We start from the raw sequence: 27,324 nt of genomic DNA, 5'->3' as shown, positions 1-27,324 counted from the left end.
TTCAATCGGAATCTTTTAAACAGGAACGTATTCGCATTTATATGCTCCGATAGTAGCATTTTTCCGCTGGTTTAAATACTACAGCAGTTGCTGTGGAGACGTCATTGAATCTGGAAAGACAGGACTTAACCTGCCCATCTAACTAACATGACGCTTTCACCTGTTCCCTGCACTCTGAAGTGTGAAAACAACGCATACAGCTATCTCAGTGCTGTTTGTACACTGACGGACATCCGCGCCGGGGACGCCGGAGCAACTGCGCATGCGCGGTGCGACGGAGTGGCTGATAGTGGGGGAGACAACGGCCTCGTGTCCTGTGCCGAGGGAGAGCCACTGTAGTCGAACGAAAACCGCCGCTGCCTCCTAGGCTGCTGCTCGGGCAGCGGACGCGCAACGAGCGTCGCGTGTCAATGTTTACGTGTAAGGACGCCAGCAGTTATTCGCTTTTCTAGGACGCCGACGCGTGTGTGTGTTGATTAGTGATAAGTGAGGACGACGAGCCGTCACGGCAAACCCAGGCAGCTCTGACAACGGTAAGTGACTGGCTGCAATCTGAATAAAGTACTTGACGCCAGTACCGGTGATGTCCTATTTGAAATTTCGAATCCGTAATGTGCGTGGTTTTGGATATTCATTTTGTGCCGCTAGCTTCCTTGAAGTACGTCTAAGCAGCTGAGGAGAAACACTGCGCATTTTCAATCTTTGCCTCGCGGACAGTGCATTCACTGCAAACGTGTCATCGTCAGCAGTGATGAAGGACACAGTGTTACGCCCGAGGAGGACCAGAGGCTACTTACTGCCTTACTAGGTCTTTTTCGAGAACTATAATTTCGGAAAGATTTCGGGACTCAGACGTTTCTAAATTAAACGCACACGTTTTAGCTAAATCTACAGATGTAACGTCACAGGGTGAAACAACAGTCCTAAAATTGCTCGAACACTGGCACGTACACGTAAAACGGTACTAGGCCATAATCTGCAAAGAGAGAATCGAATGTGCAAGATCTGTTTCTTTCCCTCTTTCCAGCTCTAGTTTGCAAAGTCGCAAGTCGTTTTTGATTATAACGGTAGCCAGTGTTCTATAATGACTCGAGCGAACAATTCGTGCTTTGCTGTAATGAAATATTTGGAAACAGTATTTCTTCAAGTAGAAACTATACCGAATTGTGTAGTAGATAACAGTTATGAAATCTCTTGGGGGAGGGGGGCCTAAGACTTCGAAGATACTTCCGTTCAACTTCCTCAATGTTTACACTATTATCAACATCGAGCCTGTGAGGAGGGTATTCTGACCCATATTACGCTGTGAAATAACTTTGTCGGAGATCTTTAATAAAACGTTTCTTATAAAATATTTTACGGTATACTGTGGTCCTTACATATTTTATAAAAGCTGGAGCATGGTCATAGCTGGTATAAAAGATTAGCCAATGGTATTTGACAATGTATTGTGGGCCTTAGGTCTAACGGGAGAATTCACTGGGCGCTGAACTGGTAAAAACCGTAGTAAGAGCGATAGTTGCTTAAGATTCGCCGCCTTGAGCTGGGGAATACAGTAAACAGTGACGTCACTGCAACAAGTGGGCGTGACGCCATTGCATCTTGGCACTGCTCCTTGGTTGCATATCGTGGCTATCGCAAATGGCATGCCGTCTACTTGGAGAAAACAGATTAGTTTCATAGCAGAACAGTACTAGAAGAATATACAGTAAAAGAGCAAGCGTTTGTATGCAACAGCTGCAAGAATTGTTATTCCTCAGAAACCAACTTAAGACAGACATCTGCATTAAGTAAGAGACTGTCACGCCGATACAGTTCAGATTGCAGTCGCTGGATTTGTTCATTTCGCTGTTGGTACTTTCTCTGGTCAAATGAATCTCGACAAGATATGGGATGAGAAGCACGGAAAACATGAAATATTCTCTTAACTTTATCGAACAATATTACCGTAATCATCATCAGATCTTGAAGCCAAATCCATGATCACTTCTATACTTCCAGAACTCTCATAAAAATAGAAGTGTCCTTAGCTGCTCTGTCACTTCGCATTTGTACTGACACACGCATTGGTCAAGTTGAGTTACACGATAACCGCAGTCATCTTTTTTTCCCACTCCTAACTGGCGATGGTTAATTTGTGACTTATGACTGTCCATAGCATCCTCTGATTATAGATTCAAAATACGTCCATTCATTGATTCTTCCGTCACTCACAGCCTGTTGGTCTATCCATGCTCAGCCGAAACGCTAAACTTTTGCCGGTATCAGGTCTATTGTACAGGATGCCTCAAACCTTTTGGGCCTAACTCAAACAGGTGATTGTGCGTCCACAGGTGATTATGTTGAGACAGGGAACCAATGGTCGGAAACTGTAGTATGGACATACACAGCGTACACCGCATAACAACAAAACTCGTTCAAAGCGAAGACAGCTAGTCTCAATGTTCATGCGAGATACGCTGCCACGCTTCTTGGTTACTGTACCCTTTGTTGTCCATGAATGTGTATGGTTTCAACACCACCGTGCACCAGCCAACTTCCATGTTACTGTCAGCGAGCACCAGAACAACACGTACAGTGGAGTGGAGGTCCTGTCCCATTGCCAGCACATTCACCGGATCTCGCATCTCTGGGGTTATGTCAAATTAATACCTTTTTGCTAGGGTTCAAGCTGCCTACTTTGTGATACACAGAGATCAGGGATCTATGAGAGAGAGTGCAGCAGAATTTCATGCACAGTTCTCATGCATGCGCTGAGACTGGCGGTCGTCACTTTGAACAATTACAATGAGCTACGTTGCTGTTGTGCAGGGTGCTTCAAACCTCAATACGTCCATAACAAAATAAATATGCATTAAAAATCGCTCTGAGCACTATGGGACTTAACATCTGAGGTGATCAGTCCCCTAGACTTAGAACTACTTAAACCTAACTAACCTAAGGACATCACACTCATCCTTGCCCGAGGCAGGATTCGAACCTGCGACCGTAGCGGTCGCGCGGTTCCGGACTGAAGCGCCTAGAACCGCTCGGACACAGCGGCCGGCTATGCTTTCAGACAAGTGGTTCCCTCTCTCGATATAATCGGTTGTGGACCCTCTATCACCTGTTTCAATTTGATCCAAAAGGTTTGAGATACTCTGTATATCTGTATGTAGAACGTTACTTTACGTTATGTGGCGGAGCGTACTTCCACTACATTGCGCCCCTCCACCCCGCCCCTCCCCCCTCTGTTCTGTTTCGCTTGAGAATGATGCTTAGGAAATAAGACCGTCATTAAGGTTACGTATGAGCTAAAATTTCTCAGGTTGCACTGACCAATAAATTCATACGAAATGTACTTACATTTTTGTGAAGTTGTCTGTTGTTGTCGAGATTCGTGTGTAAGGAAGTGTCTTCTGTAGCTTTGGACGAAAACATTTTTATGGCTGTTCCAACTCTGTCTGTGGTAATAACGTGCCGAAATTGGTTACGCGCATATTATTTGACTGCTATTTAAACTAAGGGCGGGGGGGGGGGGGGGGGGGACGCCGGCCGAAGTGGCCGTGCGGTTAAAGGCGCTGCAGTCTGGAACCGCAAGACCGCTACGGTCGCAGGTTCGAATCCTGCCTCGGGCATGGATGTTTGTGATGTCCTTAGGTTAGTTAGGTTTAACTAGTTCTAAGCTCTAGGGGACTAATGACCTCAGCAGTTGAGTCCCATGGTGCTCAGAGCCATTTTTTTTTGGGGGGGGGGGGGGGGGACGGTGTACATATTCGTCCAAACGGTCGTGCAAATCGGACTAAAACTCCATCCACCTTAACAGGAGTGCTAGTCGCAGATTTTGACCACGCTTTGTTTCGTAGTCTCACAAGCTACGCTGCCGAGTTTCTTTCCCTTAGTGCTTACTGCAAAAACTTTTGTAAAGTACGTCACAAAATGCCTAAAAATATCTGGTACAGGTAGATTCGCACCAGACGTGAATAAAACTTCGCGTCGCAGAATACCATCCTTTTTCCTTGTCCCTCGTCTTCCTTGTAATTTAGAAATACTGTGAAAACATTTGTTGTCCGCCGTTGATGGCAACTGTCACATTAAGGTAAATTCATGAAATAATTTTTCAAGAAATACATTATTTTTTAAGGGGAGTGTAGACGGTCTTCAGAGGCCATATATTTTAAAGTTTAAGTAAATATCTCATGCAAACATGCAAAAGCAAGTTATAAAAAAAAAACAGATCAATAATCAACAAAAGCACGAAATCAAGAAATGTTACTGGCGGGGCGACGAAAAGACGTTCACTTAAACCCCTGTTACACGAGCGACTTCCTTTCCAACCGGCAATTTCCACTACAGTATTCCTGGCAAAATATTCGTGTACTATCTCGGGAAGTCTTTTTTGTTTACACGACAGCACCAAAATTGCAAGTAGTGTGGCAGTTGTGTACTGTACAGTTGGAAATCTGAACTGTATATACATTTTACCCTTCTTATAAAAAGTATAAATATACTAAAGCAATTCAGGAACCGGCAATGATAATAGTGTTAAGTAATGAGCGGACCAAAATTCATGATGAATATTTTTCACTAAACTTATATGGTAATTCTCCACACTGTGGAGAGCTTAAGAGAATAGGAGAAGTATCGTCTCAATGTTTCAAAACATTACTCGTGCAAATCGAGTACAAACACAAACATATCAATTAATAATTAGTAGGCTAGAGTTTAATAATATTTTTTTTATTTCCTACTTTTTATATTCGAGGTGTCAAATAACATGGAAGACTTTTTCTTGTTCAATAGACTTGAATTTTGCACTGTTGAGACTATTAAAAATATTTTTCACATATTTTACATTCTTATTTATGCATAATTATCGATTTTTTCTGTGACTAGGTATTGTAAAACCTAAGTACCTTGAAGCTTTGTCATTTGATCTCTCATACTGGTAGTAGGAATAATACTATGAAATTCACATACAAACTTTGCAGTGAGTAACGAAAAAAAAAGCATTCAAACTGGCAATATTGCAAAACAGGCTAAACTCAGGCACTACGGTAGTGTTGTACTACCAGAAGCACTCCACGCATTAGAAACGACCACAATCGGAGCATCAGGCATCCCAGGACAGAAAAAATAGAACGTAACACTCTCAGAAAAGTTTTTGGAGGAATACACAGAGATGGTATATGGATAAAAAGATCGATCAAACAATTATAAGAACACACACACAGGTTCATAAGCTTGCTCAGAAAAAGCCGATTAACATTCTGTGGACACATACATAGAATGAACAACATCAGACTCACAAAGAGGATTTATGATGTAATCTATGGCACACAAAATTATCGCTGCAGCGGTTATAGTTTGTACCATTGGTCCAGGAGTACCGTCTTGATTAGTAATCAAAATGTCCTCGGTCCCGGATTCGAAACCCACCACCACTTAAATTTTGATTAATAATCAGCATTGGCGGCTGAAGACTTCCGGCATAAGAAGCACCCTAATTCTGTCAACGGCCTTGTCAAAGACGGCGGAGGAGCCGACAGAGATCCAGGGCATTCTTGTCCTTGGGGTGGGAATCTGCCCCTAAAGGATGGAAACCACTGCCTTAAAGACACATACTGTGTATCTACAGGACATGTGGCCTGTGGTTGAAAAATTGTCGTGATGATCTCTCCATTGGTAAAAGATTCGGGAAGAAAGTTTTTAAAATTCAGGATGAAAGGATATCAATGATAAGATTCACTGATGACAGTGCCAGATTGAGTGAGAGTGAAGAAGAATTACATGATCTGCTGAATGGAATGAACAGTCTAATAAGGATAGAACACGGATTGAGAGTAAATCGAAGAAAGACGAAAGAAACGAGAAGTAGCAGATACGAGAACAGCGAGAATTCTAACATCAAGATTGGTGGCCATGAAATAGATGAAGTTAAGGAATTCTGCTACGTAGGCAGCAGAATAACCAATGACGGAACGAGCAAAGAGGGCATCAGAAGCAGACTATCAGTGGAAAAAGGGGCATCCCTGGCCAAGAGAAGTCTACTAGTAAATAGCGTTGACCTTAATTTGAGAAAGAAATTTCTGGGATTGTACGTTTGGAGCACAGCATTGTATGGTAGTGGAACATAGACTGTGGGGAGACCGGAACAGAAGAGAATCGAAGCATTTGAAATATAGTGCTATTGACGAATATTGAAAATTAGGTGGAATGATAAGGGTTCTGCGCAGAATCGAAGGGGAAAGGAATATGTGGAAAACACTGACAAGGAGAAGGGACAGGATGATAGGACATCTGTTACATCAGAGAATGACTTTTATGGTACTAGAGGGAGCCGTAGAGGGCAAAAACTGTAGGGAAACAGAGATTGGAATACATCCAGCAAATAATTTGAGGACGTAGGTTGCAGGTGCCACTCTGAAATGAAGAGACGTACGGGAGAGGAATTCGTGGCGGGCCGCATCAAACCATTCAGAAGACTGATATTTTTTTTTTTTTAAGTATTTCAATCAAAAAACATTTGGTTTCAAGAAATAGAAGAAGTAAAACAATCAGGGGTCAGTACTGAAATGATAAATGATGCAAATTCAGAAACAAAATTATGAACACGTAATCTGAAGTAAAAGAAAGGAAGAAAGCTTGCAAAATATAGACAGAGCGAAGGAAACAGGAACACAGCCAAAGAATGAAGAGGTTTGGGAAGAGAGAAAGAAGGAAACAAGAAAAAAATGAATAAACATTTAACATTCAAGTTAATCACTGTCCTGGAGGCAAAAATGTGTAATAATAATAATAATAATAATAATAATAATAATAATAATAATAATTTTTTCATAATGCTGAGACAGTCATATTTGTTTAGTCAGTACCGCCATTAGACTGTTGTTTATTTATAGTGTTACATTTACACTCACTATAATAATAATAATAATAATAATAATAATAATATTAAGAAACAAAAGCCATCGCTGAAACAAGAGTGACCGCGGCGAGGATTGGAAGTCTTATATTGTTAGATAAGACTGTCCCCTGTTTATGCGTAGTCTTCAGCACACTCGTCATTTTAGAGCAATACACGTGGTTCAGTCAACTGACCACTTAAGTCATTGACCCACTCGCGATATGACAGCAAGTTGATTTTACACGTTGGTTCATGACGTGTGCCCACCACGAGTATCAGCAATTCAATGCTCAAGCCATCGCCGAGTCCATAATCTTCGCCGTTTTCTCCGATCTTCATCGACAGTCGCTAACAGGGTGAACGCAGCTATTTTACGTTCGTGATTTGTCGTAAGGAACATAATGGTGTCCCCCTCCGTCGCCCCCCCCCCTCCCCCCTCCTGTGTGAGGTCGGATGTCCCACAATCGTACACGTCAACGTTAGTTGTCTCGTCTTGTGAGAGGACGATTTAAGACGGGCTTACAGTCGGGATGCCAGTGCACCGACAACTTTTCCATTCCGTCAACAATTTAGTGTAAGTGTCCCCGTTTGAAATGTGTTGCGGTATATATGATTCAACATGACGTATTGACCTCAGTAGGGAAGGAGGGAGGGAGTGAGTGAGTGAGTTTGTAATATCACGTCTCGTCGACGTCTAGGTCATTAACGACGGTGAGGAGAGCCGAGAAAGCGGTCGTTCACCGAGAGTGGAGCAGTCAGGCTGTGCAAGAAGAAAACAGCAACAGTAGTAGTAGTAGTAGTAGTAGTAGATCTAAGCAAGGCAGCCTATTGATAGATGCGCTGCGAGGGATGCGGTGGTACGGTGCGTTACGGGCCGTTGACAGCGTTGGCCGCCGGCCAGAAGTCGTCAGTTGAGCGTTATCCGCGTGGTTCGTCCTTGGAGGCGGAGCGCACTCCGGCTTACCGACATCCCAGCTGCAGCGGCCATTGTAGAGTGCGCTGGCCACGCCGTAGCTGCACTGCTTAGCCCTGACTTGTGGGTAGCAAACCGGCTCCACAGCCGCTGTCATTGACTAGCGGAAACTCTGCTCCACTTCCGTGAGACTTTAACATCTACACTCCTGGAAATTGAAATAAGAACACCGTGAATTCATTGTCCCAGGAAGGGGAAACTTTATTGACACATTCCTGGGGTCAGATACATCACATGATCACACTGACAGAACCACAGGCACATAGACACAGGCAACAGAGCATGCACAATGTCGGCACTAGTACAGTGTATATCCACCTTTCGCAGCAATGCAGGCTGCTATTCTCCCATGGAGACGATCGTAGAGATGCTGGATGTAGTCCTGTGGAACGGCTTGCCATGCCATTTCCACCTGGCGCCTCAGTTGGACCAGCGTTCGTGCTGGACGTGCAGACCGCGTGAGACGACGCTTCATCCAGTCCCAAACATGCTCAATGGGGGACAGATCCGGAGATCTTGCTGGCCAGGGTAGTTGACTTACACCTTCTAGAGCACGTTGGGTGGCACGGGATACATGCGGACGTGCATTGTCCTGTTGGAACAGCAAGTTCCCTTGCCGGTCTAGGAATGGTAGAACGATGGGTTCGATGACGGTTTGGATGTACCGTGCACTATTCAGTGCCCCCTCGACGATCACCAGTGGTGTACGGCCAGTGTAGGAGATCGCTCCCCACACCATGATGCCGGGTGTTGGCCCTGTGTGCCTCGGTCGTATGCAGTCCTGATTGTGGCGCTCACCTGCACGGCGCCAAACACGCATCCGACCATCATTGGCACCAAGGCAGAAGCGACTCTCATCGCTGAAGACGACACGTCTCCATTCGTCCCTCCATTCACGCCTGTCGCGACACCACTGGAGGCGGGCTGCACGATGTTGGGGCGTGAGCGGGAGACGGCGTAACGGTGTGCGGGACCGTAGCCCGGCTTCATGGAGACGGTTGCGAATGGTCCTCGCCGATACCCCAGGAGCAACAGTGTCCCTAATTTGCTGGGAAGTGGCGGTGCGGTCCCCTACGGCACTGCGTAGGATCCTACGGTCTTGGCGTGCATCCGTGCGTCGCTGCGGTCCGGTCCCAGGTCGACGGGCACGTGCACCTTCCGCCGACCACTGGCGACAACATCGATGTACTGTGGAGACCTCACGCCCCACGTGTTGAGCAATTCGGCGGTACGTCCACCCGCCCTCCCGCATGCCCGCTATACGCCCTCGCTCAAAGTCCGTCAACTGCACATACGGTTCACGTCCACGCTGTCGCGGCATGCTACCAATGTTAAAGACTGCGATGGAGCTCCGTATGCCACGGCAAACTGGCTGACACTGACGGCGGCGGTGCACAAATGCTGCGCAGCTAGCGCCATTCGACGGCCAACACTGCGGTTCCTGGTGTGTCCGCTGTGCCGTGCGTGTGATCATTGCTTGTACAGCCCTCTCGCAGTGTCCGGAGCAAGTATGGTGGGTCTGACACACCGGTGTCAATGTGTTCTTTTTTCCATTTCCAGGAGTGTATATTCCGGCAAGACACATTATGCTATGTGGAAGAGGGCACTTAAGCGTACCACTGTCACTCTACGCCCTATACTGTTCCAGTAGAGATTGCTGAGCGAGAAGAAAGATTATTTGTAATTCTGAGTGAGCGATAAAACTTCTTTAATTATATCAGCATTGCTTTTTTTGCGAGACATTGTTAGGAGCAAGCAGTACTTGGTGAGCATTTTTGGGCTACATAAAGCTATGCCGTTTCTTGCAAACGGTGTATCTTAAGTAACGCCGTTTTTTATGGGTGCCCTTTCACATGTGCTGCGTTTGTTGGTCGTAGAACGCCTAGCCGATACTCAATTCCTCTCCAAGTCTCTTCCAGCACCTCTTCAGTCACCGTCTCCACTACACCTCTTATTAGTTCACGCTTCAGGGTCTGGTGGACTGAACGCTTCATCCTTAACGTAACACAGCAAAAAACTCAAGAAGAGTTTGTCTAGTGATCATGGTAGCCTTGATTCTGGACTGTCTTTACCGATCCATCTGTCCAGAATGTTTTCATCCAAGAACTGGTGAACAAAAAATCCCGAGTGTGGCGTTACACCATTTTGTTGAAACATTACCCATGATAACAAGACAGAAAAGAAACGAGATGCTGTCAGAGCAGTTGCATTAGATATCTGTAAAAATCTTCATGATGAAGCTACCATTTGCAACAAACTGCATGGCTGTAACTGACATAATTTCTAACAAATATTTTTGTAGTCGGTGACTGTCTAGGTACGTATGCTCTCTGAATTTTAACTGGAAACTACGCCATGACGCAAAACGCTTGTTTTGCAACGTCTGCCGCTGGAGTTATATGAACATCTTCGTGAAGCTTTGGCACTCGCTAAACGAACCTGTGATGAAAAGCGCGGCTATTCTTTGGCTCCTTACCTCGTCCATAAAACCTTTGTAATGACGGTCAGAGACTCAAGATACTTTCGTATCCCTCGAATGAGGTTTTTCCAAGAAATCTCCATAGTTGGATTGCTGTTTTTGCGGTATCTACCTTCCCAACAATTAGCTTTGCCTGCTCGCTCCAGTATAAACGATTCCGTGCGCATACTCTGACATTTTCTGGGCATGACTGCTTCCAGCGATGGTTCGCCAATCGTGTAGTCATACAGTAGAAGAGTATTTATGCTTAATTCGTCACAGTTCTGTTGAGGCTCAACTGTCAATTCCTGCACCAAGCCTCGACCCTCTGCAGATCTTCCGCATTTCGCTGCGATATGCACGCACAAGAGGCGATCATACAGATTGTACAATACATGAAACTGAGCAGATACGAGAGACGTTCAGTAGGTTATGCGATAAAGTTTCTTTCTCGGCTGATTTCGGTTGGAAAAAATGCGGAATTTGTTGTGGGACGTAGTTGAATATTCTCGCTTCAGCCGCTATTCTTTCATTAAGTTCTGATAGGTGGCGCCACTATATGTAGCGTTCATTTAGTTTATTTTTGGCGGAAAACCAGAGCATCGCAGATATTTTTAGGCGCCTACAGAATGCCTACGGAGACCTGGCAGTGAACAAAAGCACGGTCAGTCGTTGGGCGAGGCCTGTTATCGCGACAAGGTCGAGCAAACCTGTCCGATCTCCCGGGTGCCGGCAGGCCGCATACAGTTATCACTCCTGAAGTGTGGAACATGCGGACACCTTCATTCGATGTGATCGACGGATCACAAACAGCTCGTTGCACAAATGGCAGTATCTGTTGGTAGCGCTGACACACTCCTCCACTAGTTGGGGTACTCGAAAGTGTGAGCCCGCTGGTTTCATCGCCGCCCAACAGAAGACCATAAAGAGCAACGTCAGGCCATCCGTGCAAAATAGCTTGCGCGCTATAAGGCTGATCATGACAAATTTTTGTCGAACATTGTCACAAGTAATAAAACGGGGTTCATCACTTCGAAACGGAAACAAAACAGCAATCCATGGAGTGGCGCCATGGTACCTCTCCGAAGAAAAACTTCAAAGCTGCAGCCTCAGTCGCTAAAGTTATAGCGACGGCCTTCTGGGACACTGCAATTAAAAAACTGAAGTGTATTGTGCTACCCTCAGGAAATTGAAGAAACGACTTCTTGTGTTCGTCGCCACAAAAATGCAGGTGGACTGCTCGTCTCCATAACAACGCAAGGTCTGACAAGTCTGCACACCCGATAGGCGCTCACAATCCTCTACAGCACAGACCTCTGTGTCCGACTGCCACCTGTTTGGCCCAATGAAGGGTGCACTCCGCTGGAAGCAGTACGTGGATGATGGTGTAAGGCTGGTCTCATTGAACAGAAATTATGTTGCAAATAGGGTTTCGTAGCCAATAGAGCGGGGAGTATTATGGTGTACTGGAACTCTGAATGAAACCAACCTATTTTCAGAAAAGAATGTTGCCTTACTTGTTGAGTATTTTGGCCAACAGCCTTGCCGCAGTGGTAACACCGGTTCCCGTCAGATCACCGAAGTTAAGCGCTGTCGGGCTCGGCTAGCACTTGGATGGGTGACCATCCGGTCTGCCGAGCGCTGTTGGCAAGCGGGGTGCACTCAGCCCTTTGTGAGGCAAACTGAGAAGCTACTTGATGGAGAAGTAGCGGCTCCGGTCTCGGAAACTGACATACTGCCGGGACAGCGGTGTGCTGACCACATGCCCCTCCATATCCGCATCCAGTAACGCCTGTGGGCTGAGGATGACACGACGGCCGGTCGGCACCTTTGGGCCTTCGTGGTCTGTGCTGGAGGAGTTTACTTGCTGAACACCACTCGAAAATCGCAATGTCTGCACCGTAACAGTATGTCTTGCCACTGAGCGAATATTACGCTGCACCATTTACATATGTAGTTAAATGTTCCGCTTTGAACTCGGGATCTTCCTGAAATCAGGCACGAATTTTACACACACATTCGTCAAAACTGTGACACAAATACGGATACGTTTAACTGAAACGAATATTATTGTTTAGATTACGAATATTTCAGTAGGATTACAGTAAATGTTCATGAGCTGTAAAATTGAGTGTTTTATGAAGAACAAATATGTTGCAATAAAAGCCTCCGAACGTCATGATATAGAATCAAAAGGGGCCTGGATCTTATAACCGGGGTGTTTAGGCGTCAGTAGAAAATATCAAGTGACGAAAAAATGGTCGACAAATTATATCACAGAATATTTGACTGGCAGCGTATCAGCAAATCGTGCAAGCAATTCTTCAAAGTAGGCTTGCTAGTACTCAGAGCCTGATAGTCACTACGTGGAAGTGAGAGGAGGAAAGTGCCCCCACCATGTGTTGGTTTCGTGTGAAAATTATGGTTTCTGGTCTCTCGACTGCGTAAAGCAATCGAATTCGTCCCTACTTGCAGCGTGTTCGAAATTTACTAAAAGCTGAGGTGTTGGGCAGGTGTTAAAACTCAGAATGAAGAACCGCTATCATTAAAATATTCGTGTATAACGACAAAGCACTCATACGCCGAGAACAGTCTTCAAAAAGATACGTTCGCAGCCAAGAATATACTGCAGGCCGAAACATTACACTTAAAAGCGAACAGACATTAGTAAACAAATAGGGGCTACGGAATGCTGTTAATGTAAAAGCCAAGTCCAAGCTCTGCATTTTGCAGACACTGTCAAGGGCGTCTAGCTGGCTGCTACATAGCTCCAGCTGGAAACAGTTGCTCGCGCCACGTCATTACGCCCCTCTGTCCCAAGGCGCGATCAGCAAAACCGTAACGAGGCTACAGGCGCCAAGTGTCTGGAGCCGAACGCGATAACCGCTGTAGCTACAGCCGCTGATGTCCTAAGAATGGTCTTGAGACGGCTGCGTCTCCGAGTTTTATGACCTCGAGTGACTGGTATTCGCACGCTTCCCACCTCAAAAAAAAAAAAAATAGGTCCCCTGCCAACTGCTCAGAAAGGAGCAAAGCTCTGCTCGCTGGGACACAGAGAACAGATAATGCCTTCGCTCCTCAGAGGTATCCCATAACGCGAAGGAGGGAGTTTTGTCTATCAAGGCGCGGATCAAAATTTCAGCGGATTGTGACTCTGAATTTAAGTGGGACGTCTTTTTTTGTTATTGATCTCACGCGGGCGCTAATGTCTCCGCATTTGGCGAAGCCAACTGCTCAAGCTGCTATGGGGAGATAAGCCGAAGATAAGTTAGATGAGTTAGGAGTGAGCTGTACACAGATCAGAGCTGTACACAGATCAAAACTGTGACTTTAATGTAAAATGGTAGTGCGTCGACTGACCAATCCACATTCTGTTGCTCGACATCAGTACTGTAACTGACCTGTCGGGAAAAAAAAAAACTGTCATAGAAGCATTGGAAAAGTGAGCTCTTACATTGGTCTGCATGAAATAGCTATAGGCCCCTTTGTTACTTGTTAGTTATTTACTAAATGTTTGCAGTATATTGTCTACATACCATTGAGAAGTTAGACTTTGGTCGGAAAAGATGAGTCCAGTTATTCCTGTTATACTTCTTGCACACCTCACGCACTTTTTTCACGCCATGCAGAAGCTCTTGATTTCATGGATACTGTTGCTTCTAAAGTCTATACTAAGTTGCGAAAGAACAAACTACACATGCAGTCTTCCACGATTCAGCGCGCCAACTGGCCGGTTTATGCACTAGACGTAGATCTTAACTCCAGTCTAGTTTGTTGTTAAAAATGAAGATCCCGAAATGCAACTGTAAGATATTTCTAAAACCGTGTTTTGGTAGCCCCTTCCTTTACCGTGCGAGGAAATTGAGACATGTTTGTATTCGATGACTCTGTAAACATAATAAAACTTCCTCATATACTGCGTGCGACTGGATTAAGAAGCCCTGAAACTATTCATCATTGCTCATTTGACTTCCACTGGCCTCTTTTCTGTCTTTTTTTCCTTTTTGTCTTCAGTCTTCTGACTGGTTTGATGCGGCCGACCACGAATTCCTCTCCTGTGCAACTTCTTCATCTCAGAGTAACACATGCAACATACGTCCTCAGTTATTTGCTGGGTGTATTCCAATCAATCTTTTCTTTTACGGTTTGTACCGTCTACAGCTCCCTCTACTACTACGGAAGTTAATGGCTCTGAGCACTATGGGACTTAACATCTGAGGTCATCAGTCCCCTTAGAACTCAGAACTACTTAAACCTAACTAACCTAAGAACATCACACACATCCATGCCCGAGGCGGGATTCGAACCTGCGACCGTAGCGGTCGCGCGGTTCCAGACTGTAGCGCCTAGAACCGCTCGGCCACTCCGGTCGGCACGGAAGTTATTCGCTGATAGCTTAACAGATGTCTCTCCCTTCTTGCCAGTGTTTTCCATTTATTAGTTTCCTAGCCGATTTTGCCGAGAAGCTCCTTATTCTTTACCGCATCTTCCGTAAAACCGCATGTCAAATGCTTCGAGTAAAAATTGGCATTTCAGTCTCTGACCGCTGTCATAACAGCTAACCAATAGTTCTGTACTGAAAGGTTACTCTATAACTGCAATATATGATCTGAAGATGGGCAGCTAGCCTGAAACCGATTATTGAAAATAAAAAATACCGATCAGAGGCTGAAATTCCAATAAGACAATCATATCTAGTTTTGATAAAAATGCTTAGAATCTTTTCTGGTTTTTCCACAGTTCATGTTCCACTACCATACAATGCTGTGTTCTAAATGTACATTCTCAAAAATTTCCTCCTCAAATTAAGGTCTTCGTTTAATACCAATAGACCTCTCGACCAGGAACACAATTTTTGCCAATCCTAGCGTCCTTTTTATCCCTCCTTGCTCCGTCCGTCATGGGTTATTTTGCCGCCTAGATAACAGAATTCCTTAACTTGAACTTCTTCGGGATCACGAGTTTAGATGTTAAGTTTTTCGCTTTCTCATTTCTGCTACTTCTCATTACTTTCGTCCTTCGCCGATTTACTTTCAATTCGTATCCTGTACTCATTAAACTGTCCACTCTAGTGACCAGATCCTGTAATTCTTTATTTTCATTCAGGATAGCAATGTCATCAGTAAATCTTACCATTGACATCCTTTTACCCTGAATTTTGATTCCAATCTTGAACTTTTCTCTCATTTCCGCCATTGCTTCTTCGATGTATAGATTGAACAGTAGGGGCAAAAGACAACATTCCTGTCACACACTCTTTTTAATCCGTGCACTTCGTTTTTGGTCTTCCTCTCTTACTGTTCCCTCTCGGCTCTTGAGCATATTGTATATTACCCGTGTTTCCCTATAACTTACTCCTATTTTTCTCAGAGTTTCGAACATCTTGCACTGTTTTACATTGCCGAACGTATTTTCAGGTCGACAAATCCTATGAGCGTGTCTTAATTTTTCTTCACTCTTGTTTCCATTGTCATCTGTAATGTAAGAAGTGTCTCATTGGTGCCTTTACCTTCCCTAAAACCAAACTGTTCCGTTATCTAAAATATCCTGAATTTCGTTCTTCATTTTTCTGTGTATTATTCTTGTCAGTGTCTTGGATGAATGAGCTGTAAAGTTGATTGAGCGATAATTCCCGTACTACTTAGCTCTTCCAACCTTCGGTATTGGGTGGATGTTGTTTTTCCTGAGCCCTGACGGTATATCGCCACACATTCACACCAACGTGAATAACCGTTTTGCTGCCTCTTTACTCATGAAAACTGCGCCTAGTGAAATTTGCGGCCAACCAGGAATCTATGAAATCCCAATATTTGATCCCTTTGTGTCACCGCTTATCTGCGCCCAGGCCGTCGTAATTACTCTTCTAACTAACTACTCCCTACACACGGCCAAACTGCACCCCGATGGAACACATCTACAATAGTAGCCGACTGTCAGCACAAAGAGCCTTAGTACCGCTCCAGCAGTCGTAGAGATGATATCGTGCGACTAATGTATTTCTATAACAATAGTTCGGATATGGAAATTTCAACGACCATTCACGGTAAGCCACGTTGCCGCTACGAAGGTTATTCTTACATGGTGAAAAGAGCGAAAGAAGACGGGTCTGTGACGTGGCGCTGTTCAAGGCAGGAAACAAACCACTGCCGAGAAATGCTTAAACCCAAGAATTCTTTTTTCATTCGAGCATCATTGTGGAGCTCCGGATGATGCTCGTTTGGAAGTATGGAAGACGTTTAACCAGGCGAAGAAATGGGCAGGAGAGGAAGGGATTTCCAAAATATTTTCTGAAGAGCTGGGATGCCTACATGATCGAGGGTATGATTTTGTCACTAAAATGCCAGAGCAGCAACCGACGAACAGAACTTTATTCTACCAGCGGCAAAAACCACAGGGCAATGAGAGACCAGAGACGCACTTCAAAGCAGAGTCACTAGCAATGAACGATGGCAGCTGTTTTCAGTTGAGTGACGACGTATTAGGAGAAAGGATAGTAGTTTTTAGCGGAAGAGCAGGGAGAGGGGCTCTAAGAAATAAACATAACTTTTTTTGTGGGTGGTAAGTTATAGTGCCGTATCTAACAGTTTCCGCAAATTTACACCGTTCACGCTGACTTAGAGGACAAACAAAGAGACAAATATCCATCCAGTTGCCTTTGCATTATTGCCAAACAAAAGAAAAAGACATACATCCCTCTTCTCCGAAATTTGGTGGAAAATACCCAAAATGAAAACCTGCAAACGTGACCGTAGAATTCGAATCAGCAGGCAAGATCGTGGATTAAAGTTGTACTACCGACAACGGAAGAGCAAGTACGTTATTTCCACATGAAAAAGTCTCTCTGGAGAAAAGTACAACATCCAGGACTTACTCATGAATTGTGGGAGAAAATTTCAGTGGGCGCAATTTTCATTACACAGAGGGCAAGTGTGTGCTCTGAACCTCTGTCAGCTCCTCTGCCCTCTTTGACATAGGCCATTGGCAGTATGAGGGTGACGTCCTAGGCCGTTGCTAATGATTTTTATTTGAAATTTAAGTAGTGGCGGAGTTCTAACCGGCGACCGAGGACGTTTTGATTGCTAATCACTCTACACCTAGACTCTCTTATCTTTTGAAATACAGCAAAAAAAAAAAAAAGAAACTTAGCCCAACTAGAACCCATTTATCTTATTTACGTCCGAAAAACTCCATTTCAGTTTCACTCATAATTACATATCACATTCCAATATATTTCGCGATAAAATCGCTTTTATGTTTTTGCTACTAATTCACAGAGTATGTTTCTCCATTATGCATCGGCGAGACACCAGTTTTTGAATGGTTATCGCAGTTAAATATTTGTTTCTGCCTTAGGTCAAAATTGGTAACAAGATTTTTCCTTTCCAGACAAATCAGAATCTTTGTTTTCAGAATCATATTAAGACTGCCGAGAGCATTTCCATTCTTGCTAATCTCCTTTCCTGCCCATCCAGTAATTCTCTCAAACTGCCTTAAATATAATACTCCACGTACAGTTTGTATGAATTCATTGTTGATGAGTATTACTTTCTTTTCAGTATGTTGGTTACACAGTATTTTACTATGACAGTAATTATTCAAGCCTGCTTCCAAACTAGCCCTCTTACTTGTTATTATTTGTTAAAGTTTACCTACACTGGAAGTAAACACGACCTCAAGAAATGCTGCTGGTCTACGCATGTGTAACGAACTGTTAGTATTTGCAAATGTCTCATTCAGATATTTCTAATAGTGTAAGGTGGACAGAGAAGCCTACTCAACTCCGTATGCGAAAGTATAACGCAGGAGCTTAGCGTCGAACGCTGGACATTTTCTGCTGTTGGGATTCCTGTTGCTTCGCACCCGTCGGGCATCTAGCCGTTGTCTGCCTTATCTGCTCTCAGACCTACAGGAGAAGTTTGCAGCACTCACATCTTCGTCTGGGGAAGTTAAGCTTCAGAGTTGGAATTTCTTGTGATATCTGCAGGTTTCTTCAATTCATGAACTAAATAATGCGAGATGGCACATTTGATTTACCTAAATGTTTCTAAGTCCACGTTAAGCGGGTTTCGATTTTTTCAGTTCTAAATAACCGACGTGTACCAGATGCAGACTCAAAATGATACGTATTCGCTTTTAGAATAGTAACAGATCGGTATTATTGCACAGAAAAGCGTCGCGGATATGTTCCAGTGAATTTAAATGGAAGTTGATAGAAACAGGCGAGCTGTTTTCGCGGGACCCTCCTGGCTAAATTTTGAGGACCGTTGTCATTATAGTGGTGGCCAGTGCCGCTTTCTGGTGTTTCCATCAAATAGCCCGCATAGGGACCGCGAGAATAAGAGACATTAACTGGCGTACGGAGGCTTTGTTCGCTCGCTTAGTTACCATGTACTAAGCACTACTTTTTGGGATTGGGAGCTCAATCCCTACTACAGGCTTCTAGGACTTATGGAGAGGATGTTGTTTCGATAATGAACACCGTTCGTATGTGAAAGAACGTCGGACCACGTTCAAATCTCTCGCTTCACTTTACGCTCACAAACTGAGAAGACGGCGCCATCGTCAGGTGCTGTTGTAATTATGCAACCAGGTACCAATTTCTTCCGACCACAGTGGCTGCGATAAACTAGAAAGTTCGCAACTGGGAGGGTTTACTGGCACTCCACGGACGCGCCGCACTCTCGACTTCGAAGAGGACGTCGTTCACCACGTAGAAATGAACCTGAGTGCTGCTCGAAACATTGGTCATTCGTAACGTGAAGCGGGAGATTGGAAAGTGATTTTATCTTCAAACTTACTTTATATTCGGATGGTACGTTCCTTGTCAGAACTTTATTTACTAAGTCCCCCATAACAACCGCAAAAGCCTTTGATACTACTTGTGACTCTTACTGATACAGATGTGAGAAGACAGACAATACGTGTTGGAGGCAATGTTGCGTGATTTTCGTGATATAGAACATATTTTTGGAGAAAATCCACTCCTTCGAATGTGTCTGGTAGCTTTTCATGCGAAAGTTGTAGTTTTCCCTATTTTATTTATCCGACTTTCAGTGCTTCTCTCTAATCGTCTCACTCATCTTCTGTTGAAGACGTGTCTTAAAAACATTTTTTTAAATAATTTGGGATTTACTTTCATACGCAATAGTGTCAGATCATTCGTACTTAAGTCATCGTTCTCACGATTTCGGCAATACAAAGTAAAGATGCTAACCAGAATCCGCGGAGGAAGGTTTTCTAAGTACTGTAGTTTCGTCTGTATACTATTTTACTCGGCGTACTGCTGGTGCGGCACAGCTCGCAGAAGTAACAAGCTTTCATTTCTTAACGTGTAGATAATGGACTGGTGATAGATTTCTGTTCTGACTCATCAGGGCAGCTGTTCCACTAACTCAATAAAAGACTGTCTCATGGGGCAATGTTTCTGATAACGTCTCCTAAGCCATTAAAAACATGAGTAGCTGCTACGCAGTTAAAAGTGTAAGCAGCGAATATAATTTCGTGGATGCGACACTGCCACGAAGTATAGACGTATTCCAAATCAGAAGATTCTATTTTATCGTATAGAGGAAACTTTAACTAACTATTGCTAGATTGTAGTAACCTTGCGAGTAACTACAAATCAGTTTGAAATATCTCGATAACTGAAAGTAAAAATCAAATATGTTGGTTTCGCAATACGGTATTGTTAATCTTTCTCCTTAAATGCTGTTAAACAAATTTTTACTTACTAAGTGGAAAATGAACTGTTAAAGAAGCTTTAATTTGATAAGAGAAACATTTAAATTAAAAAAGTGAAATCTTGCAATACAATGACCTATGTTATCATTTTCTAAAGAAGCACGTGCTACGTAACTGTTGTACTGGGACCTCAATGCTTTAAAATTTTTGCAAAACGAATGTAGCGCTTGAATGAACCGAAGCAAAGTGTTTTAGATGTTAGTGAAATATAAGTTAGAAACAAAGTGCATGTGCTTAACTTCATGTTTGCTGTGTGTAGTACACCTTTCAAATTCATATTTCATCCAAATTTTGCATGTAAACTGCGTCCGTATGAGCCACATTAGATTGCAATAACCGACCGAGGTTGCGCGGTGGTTGATGCAGTGGTCTTCTATTTCGGAGGACGATGGTTCAGGTCACCGTCCTGCCATCCAGATTAAGGTTTTCCGTGGTTTTCCTAAATCGCTTAAGGTAAATGCTTTCCATTCCCTTCCCTTTCTTTCCTTGTGTGGTTTGAAGTGGATGCGAAGCTTTTGTGCTTATTGCTTGGTGTCTGTGTGTAAGACGTTCTGTTTCACTCGCAGAAACGATGGTAGAAACAGTTTGACGCAACATTTACCATCTTCTGCAAGTTCCTCCCATGTCTTCACTTGAGACAGGGTGTACTTTAAGTTGGCCTTATTCCTAACAGGGGAAACTCCCCGTCCCACCCCCTCAAAGTTAGTGGGTAGATGGTCCAGTAGACATACCGTCAAAAACTGGACATAGATGAAGCATGAAAACAGAAAGGTGTATTGAACTGTGAAAAAAGAAGCAAAATGAAACAGTGAGCGCTCTAAACGCAAGATGTGCAACGTCGAGCGGGTATGGATAATCAGGGCGTCGTGGTTGTGTGCTCACAGCGTTGGACTGTGAAGGGGTAGGTCCGTGTTTAAATCTGTCGTGCCTCAATATTTTTTTTTCACAGCTCTATGAACTGCCCACCCGGTCATTAAAGCGTCTGTTCCCTGTATTGAAATTTCTGTCTGTCGTGGTGTAACGTCCGTTTGTAACAGCGGGATGAAAGGAAGGGACCTCCGGACATACGTACCTTGTATTTGTTCTACCCAAGTACCACATGTTATGACTCTTGCGTTGCGTTTTGCAAGTTTTGGCTGTTGAATTGCTTCGTTGTAACATAATACACACCCGTTTATTTGTTGTTTTCAATTCTGTGAGAAGTCTATGTGGCGTCCCACCTGCTCTTAGTATTCATCACATTTACTTGGGATGGTTACATATTCGTACCACATGACTCATATTCTACAACCAATGTATGGTATAGCAATTGTGAAGGCTGCAGATGGAGAAGAGACACGTCAATGACCGAACGGACAGTTCACAAGATAGAAGAGAACACGGACTTCCCCCTTCACTGTCTAAAACCGTGACCACACAACCACAACGGCCAGGCCATACTAATGCGCTCGATGTTTCACATCTTGAGCTTGGACCATATCCTGTTTTTATTTTGACCTCTTTTTCACAGTTCAGTACAACTTTTTCCTGTTTTCATACTTGATCTGTATTCAGTTGTCGACGGTGTACCCACTGGCCATTTTACCACTAAATTTCGGGTTGTTGCGATGTAAGGCATCGTTTCTGTACTACGAGGACTGGAACTAGCGCGCCGTTCACAGTGAAGAACTTCGCGGAGAACTATGTCTAATCTATTTGTGTATGTGATAAACCAAAGATTTTAATTCCACACACACTCTCTCTGAGACGCACAGCGAACAACTGAGATACAGAATAAGATGATGATGTCTACTCTGTGTGTACGTTTTGTTTCCCGCCCACGTCCGACGATGCCGTGTTAAGGCCGGCCGGCTTGTGCAGTGGGTGTTGTCGGCAGGTAGGCCGGAGGGTGAGGAGGTGGGGGTTCGGCGGCGGCCTAGCGCGACCTTGAGTCGCAGCATTCCTATGTTTCCGCGCCAAGCGGCCGCTGCCTCTTCTTACACCTCCCGCGGGACTCGGCTGCGAACTGCCCGTCTCTGTACCGGCAGTGCCTCGGCAAACGGCCACCCTGCAACTTAAAGATAGGTCTTCAGTTACACTCCGATCACCTATTAAATCAGGCCAGGCATCTTACTTTTGCGTGACAATTAAAAATAATATGCCAGCACATAAATAGTTTATGTTGTAATGACTAGCTCATTTGTGTTATAACAACTACATCTACATACATACTCCGCAATCCACCATACGGTGCGTGGCGGAGGGTACCTCGTACCACAACCGGCATCTTCTCTCCCTGTTCCACTCCCAAACAGAACGAGGGAAAAATGACTGCCTATATGCCTCTAAAGTCTTGCTGATGCATGGACAGCAACTTCTCTGTCTCAAAGAAATTCATTATATTCTAACTGAGAATATGTTCGAGAATCGTGCAACAAACCGATGTTGAGGATATTGGTCTGTAATTTTGAGGATCCGTCCTTCTATCCTTCTTATATACAGGTGTCACCTGCGCTTTTTTCCAGTCGCTCGGGACTTTACGTTGGGCAAGAGATTCGCGATAAATGCAAGCTAAGTAAGGAGCCAATGCAGTAGAGTACTATCAAAACTTAAAAGGAGACGACGACGAAAAAAAGTCTATAAAGAGGGGAGAGAGAAACAGTGTGCAAGTGCTTAAATCTTGTAAACACCAATAACAAGGTTGAGAGTGTAGATTATGGGACATATATGGAGTCTGAGACGTAAAGCGAGAGCTCTTGCCCAATAGAACGATTTGACATAAACGGTTTTGGAATGGGAGGCTACAAAGTGGTTTAGAATGTAAAGATCTGGTGTACGAATGCTATTTTTGGATTGGCTGTTAAGGGGTCAATTGCGTAAACAGAGCCACCTGTAGTCGATCCTACCGACTGTGCACAATGAAGATAGTTTTCTACAGGAAGGGACAATGTGTCCGCTATGAATCTTAGACAATAAATTAGGGCGAGGTCAAGGTACGCCAAGTTATTACAGTTTGTTGTTGTAGGACATCACAGTAACTGAAGACGGAACTAGTTTCAGAGGAATTTTCCATTAGCAGGTATAAAAATACTTTTTCCTTGTAAAAAATTAAGTTACGCATATAACTTCTGGCACACATTTAGTCCTTTCATTCCACTTTCAGCACTCGTCCAGTATTAAAATTACGTCTTTGAGAGGAACTGGAAGGGAATAGAGGATCTTACCGGTGACGTGTTGACACTCTGAGGATTGCTTGTGTTTTATCAGGGATTATCATGGTCACATGCAGCTTAACGATTTTCGTCAATGGAGTTCATAGCTGCCTATGGATTTTCTGAGCTCACTCTGACACGGCTGCAGTTCATCCGCCTACAGATGGTAGTTACAAGGAGTATGGAAAATACTAATACATACAGCAGGGAAAATAAGTGACCCTAAAACACCGATCCTCAATCTACCCCACAGCTGTCGTTACGGCTCTACACTTTACACCTTGTAAGATATGGTATAACCATTACTGAGCCCTTCATTGTTGCGATTACTACGTCAAAATCGACGAAATCGGAGGAATTTGTAAACGTAATAAAACGGCCGTGACCAGTTTCCGGTCCGCGATCACCTGAACAAGTGCTGCTGCGGTGGCACGATATGTGCAAAAATTCGATATTCAGGTAACTGATAATGCTCTAGTAGTGCCTTTGACACTCGGGAGGATGTGGCAGTTGTACATAGCCAGAGATGCAATTTAGTACAGCTTTATTTGGTACTGTCGTTATTAGAGCAAGTGGATCGGAATTTGCATGTCTTTAACAGATGTTAGATTAGTGTACAATCCTAAATCAATATCATCAGTAAACGTGCGAAAAGTAACACCATAATGCTCTGCTTCCGCATATTTTATCTGGATCAGTGACCTTCGGACTGTGTGAGCAAACGCGTGGCTAACAAAGAACTTCACGTAGTGTTTTCCTATCGATCACGGAAATCAAATCGCTCTTTACGCGATAGTGAAGAGAAATGGCCGTTTAGTTTTTCAACATAAAAGTGTATTTCTGATATGGACGGATTCAATGCTCTTGTGTTATTCGGTTGTTTCGCTCCGTAATTTTCAAAACCTCCCGATCTAAGCTTATAAGATTTGGTTTTCTGGGGACTGATGCTCGTCTGTAAGCTCTACGTGCTGCGTATTCTCGTTAGACGATGTAAGTTGGCAGCAACCAAATTTTCTTTTGGACTGTACGATGCGCAACGGGGCATGCTTATCATAGATTCAACACATCCTTCACTGAATTTTTGTGTTTTTCCGTGAATTCCTGAAGATTTTGGAGTCACATTGTTTTGCCATAGAATGTTGGAAACTTCCTCTTCTATAAACGAAACCAATTAATGGGAAGGGCTGACAATCACGCTGTACTACCCGGAAACAAAACATTCATTTGTAAGTTTGAGTTACAATTTCTTGATCTGAAGCACAATTTTTCTGGTTATCCAGACTCTAGGAAATCCACGAGGGAAGTATGCAAGGGCCGTGCTGTTTAGTTGTAATTCATGACATTTCTTACACAAGCTCACATGTACAGATTAAGATCTACGATTTTTAAAATGTGCGTGGAAGCGCTCCGAAAACTCTGCTGCTGCAATCTACCAAGTAACAATGAACAGACCCAATGTAACTTGCATGAGCCAAATGTCGCAAAAATTATAAGTAGAACTAATATTCAATAGAAAATGAGTAATTTACGACCCGAAAATTATTAATAATTGAAAAATGGAAGTTAACGCGCAGCGCGTAATTAGCCGAGCGGTCTAGGGCGCTGCAGTCATGGACTGTGCGGCTGGTCCCGTCGGAGGTTAGAGTCCTCCCTCGGGCATGGGTGTGCGCGTTTTTGTCCTTAGGATAATTTAGGTTTAGTAGTGTGTAAGCTTAGGGACTGATGACCTTAGCAGTTAAATCCCATAAGATTTCACACACATTTGAACATTTTTTGAAGTTAACGCCAAAAATCAGTCAAAAACAATTCATACCTATTTTATCACTTGCAGTAAACATATCACAAACTGAATATTGTTTTACAGATCACTGAAAATAACTTCAAAAACAAAAAGAAAATCTCATATTGTGAACAACTGTCACTTTTTTAATATTATAGATGCGCCAGACGTGTGTACAAAACAGAATTACGACCTCGTTAATAGCAGGCAAAAAAGCTTCTGCTATTCCTACATTTCTAGCATTTCTAGGAAATTTATTTTCTTTGTTGCAGGTAGAAATTCTTTGTTTGCAGGCTGACTGTGTGTTAGCTGAGCAATCAAGGCCGATTAAAACTGTGTAGTTTAAGAACTACAATGTAAAGAGCTTCATGCCCTTGTTGTTGAGCGGTAAAAGTAATGAGTTTATCGTGGATATACATGAGAAACTACTTACGATGGAGTGGTTCCAAGCGCTGAGAGCCGCGGAAATGTTGGTCCACGCATTTCAATTCCCCCGTTTCGGATGCGAACCTCCTCCGCATGCAACTGAAGTGTCTGTAAGCAGGTGCATCTGAGAAATAACGCAAAGTGTATTTACTGCCGCAGCAGTGTCGTCCATAACACCTTGGTATGGTAAAAGAAACAGTATCTGAGCCCGAGCTGTAGCAAAATAACGTTGCAGAGCTGCGAGACCTTCAGTTTCCTAAACTGTCGAGCGTTCGCCAGTCTTTTTAGATTAAAAAAAAAAAGTCAGCTGAACCATCGTTTGTAGTAGAAATACTGTCACAAGGGAACTAGAAAAAATTTAAAGAAAGGGGACTGAAGGGCTAAATGCTTGTATATCCTTCGTTAACAATTAATGGATACGTGCCCACATCCGCACGACATTTCGAGCCTGTGTTTTCATGGGTAGCTTGGGTATATTAAATTTCTGCAATTAAAAGTGATCAGTACTTTAGGATATCATGATATTGCGAGATGTTTCACAAGGCGTTACGTGCTGCAGATACTGAAGCCGGGTAGATAAGGCAAAGATTACTCGTAGCCTATCGTTGGAATCAGATCGATTTGCGTTGGTACCTTTCTCCTTATCATGAAGCGGATGCATTGCACCTTACTGCCAAAAGTGGTTCTCTGTAACTGTTCGAAATGGTGGTATAAGCGAAACACTTTCGAGGGGGCATAGTCAGCAAAGAAGAGATTGACATTTTGACTTTCTAGCCACCACCGAGATCACTGTTCTAATGAGAAACAATGTTTTTTAATCGACATTTGTAGGGAATGTTTACACTTATTTTGGGCGATATCCAGATGCCACTGATGAATAGTAGGGACATTTTTTTTTTACTACTCAAAATTCTTAGCTTCCAGTTGGGTAGTAAATTAAGGCACATACTAAAACGGAAAATTGCAATAAGGTCTTAAATGAGAAGTAATGTATAGATACCACACATACATGTACTGTCATTCTGCACAATCTCTATAACGACTGAAACATCTATCATGTTGCGTACCAGGCTTCCTGTTTCCTATACGGAACACTGTCATCTGTCTGTCGAGCCACATCGTCACATTTTAAGAGATACACACAAGCGCAACCACTTTCTTATTTCCGGGAAAAGAGTAGTAGTCAACTGGTGCAGAATCCAGACTGTAGGAGGGAGGGGTAATCCGTTGCATAATATTTGAATCGTGAATGAAGTTATTTTTATGTCGCAGCATACCGTGAGCCCCTAACGAAAGCACGTCTGCTAGCTAGTTTTGATTCCATCTGTGGATCGTTTGCAACGTCTCACAGTAAGCATTACAATCAGTTTTCCCTGGATTTATTTTGTCCTGTATGGAGAACTGTTGCGGATGGTAATCACACGGCTCGGCAAACACGAGTCAGAAGTTTTTAGAAAAGATAGGGAAAATGGTAAACCTCACTGATAATTCCTGGAAGATTACCACTAGTACTGGATCGAGACTCGAATTGGGGACGTTGTCTTTACCCATCAGTCCTTACAGTTTTAATTCTGAAGGCACCTGAGTCTTACTTTCCAAATTAAGCAGAAACTCCTGCTGCATGTCTGCTTAGGAAAGCAGGAGAGAGGTGCCAGCGGAATTGCAGCGATGAGGTCATGTAGTGTCGGGATGCCCGCCGGAACAAGTAAATAACATTGACTGAGAAAAACAAGGCTACCGATTCGAAACCCGGTCCGTCAAAAAAATCCAATATCAAGAAATTTCCAAAAAAGTGCACATTAGAGTGAAGACGGAAGTACTCATCCTGGAAATATCGTATCCTCAATGGTGATTGTACTGGAAACGAGA

The 27,324-nt window shown here is 43.6% G+C and overlaps 1 protein-coding gene and 1 pseudogene across 4 annotated transcripts in view; both read left to right on the top strand.

Annotated features, from left to right (window-relative positions):
• Positions 1–329: 329 nt before the first annotated feature.
• The window catches only part of LOC124596554 (pleckstrin homology-like domain family B member 1), a 1,048,367-nt gene continuing 1,021,372 nt past the window's right edge, over positions 330–27,324 (top strand). For all 4 annotated transcript variants that reach the window (XM_047135740.1, XM_047135739.1, XM_047135737.1 and 1 more), the window contains exon 1: positions 330–533. The gene's annotated coding sequence lies outside the window, so the exon portion shown is untranslated. The remainder of the gene's footprint in view (positions 534–27,324) is intronic.
• LOC124597401 lies at positions 11,850–11,967 on the top strand (annotated as a pseudogene).

The sequence above is a fragment of the Schistocerca americana genome, chromosome 2 (assembly GCF_021461395.2).
Source record: "Schistocerca americana isolate TAMUIC-IGC-003095 chromosome 2, iqSchAmer2.1, whole genome shotgun sequence".
Taxonomy (NCBI): domain Eukaryota; kingdom Metazoa; phylum Arthropoda; class Insecta; order Orthoptera; family Acrididae; genus Schistocerca; species Schistocerca americana.
The sequence above is the reverse complement of the archived record's forward strand: the minus strand, read 5'-3'. Positions and strand labels throughout refer to the sequence as shown.